Source organism: Bos mutus, chromosome X (genome assembly GCF_027580195.1).
Source record: "Bos mutus isolate GX-2022 chromosome X, NWIPB_WYAK_1.1, whole genome shotgun sequence".
Classification (NCBI taxonomy): domain Eukaryota; kingdom Metazoa; phylum Chordata; class Mammalia; order Artiodactyla; family Bovidae; genus Bos; species Bos mutus.
Window position 1 is genome coordinate 15,039,875 of NC_091646.1, and position 609 is coordinate 15,040,483.

Below are 609 nucleotides of genomic sequence, written 5' to 3' on the forward strand. Positions count from 1 at the left end.
GGATGTTTCATACTTCGTTTACTGGCCCATTGGCAGTGTTCAAATCTTTGAGAAACCAGCCTTTGTGTTTAGGAGGGTAGAAAGTGAAAGTGAAGTCGCTCAGTCGTGTCCGACTCTTTGTGACCCCGTGGACTGTAGCCTACCAGGCTTCTCCATCTATGGGATTCTGCAGGCAAGAATAATGGAGTGGGTTACCATTTCCTTCTCCAGGGGATCTTCCCCACCCAGGGATCGAACCCAGGCCTCCTGCATTGGAGGCAGACACTTTAACCTCTGAGCCACCAGGGAAGCCCTTAGGAGGGTAGGAGAGGAGCCAAAAGAGGCCAACCTGGCAAGTATCTGATGTAGGTTATACCCTAATTTTCTAGACATTTCTTCTCTTCTTCATCCTCTGATCCTGCAACTGTTAGACAGTAACCCTTGGATACAAGTGACAGAAAACGTAACACAAACAGGCTTTGTAAAAGGAGATTTTGTTAGTGTATGTTAAAAAAAAAATCTTGAATGACACCAAGCTAGGAGCTGAAACAGTGTTATCCTGGCTGGATTCATCTCCACTTGTTAACTCTTCTCTCACCTGTGTTGCTTCATTATCAGGCTCCACATGGC

General features: G+C 46.1%; 1 non-coding gene across 1 annotated transcript; it reads right to left on the minus strand.

Annotated features, from left to right (window-relative positions):
- Positions 1-216: 216 nt before the first annotated feature.
- Positions 217-288, minus strand: TRNAW-CCA (transfer RNA tryptophan (anticodon CCA)). The gene has a single exon. It is a non-coding gene; the product is annotated as a tRNA-Trp (tRNA).
- Positions 289-609: the final 321 nt, after the last annotated feature.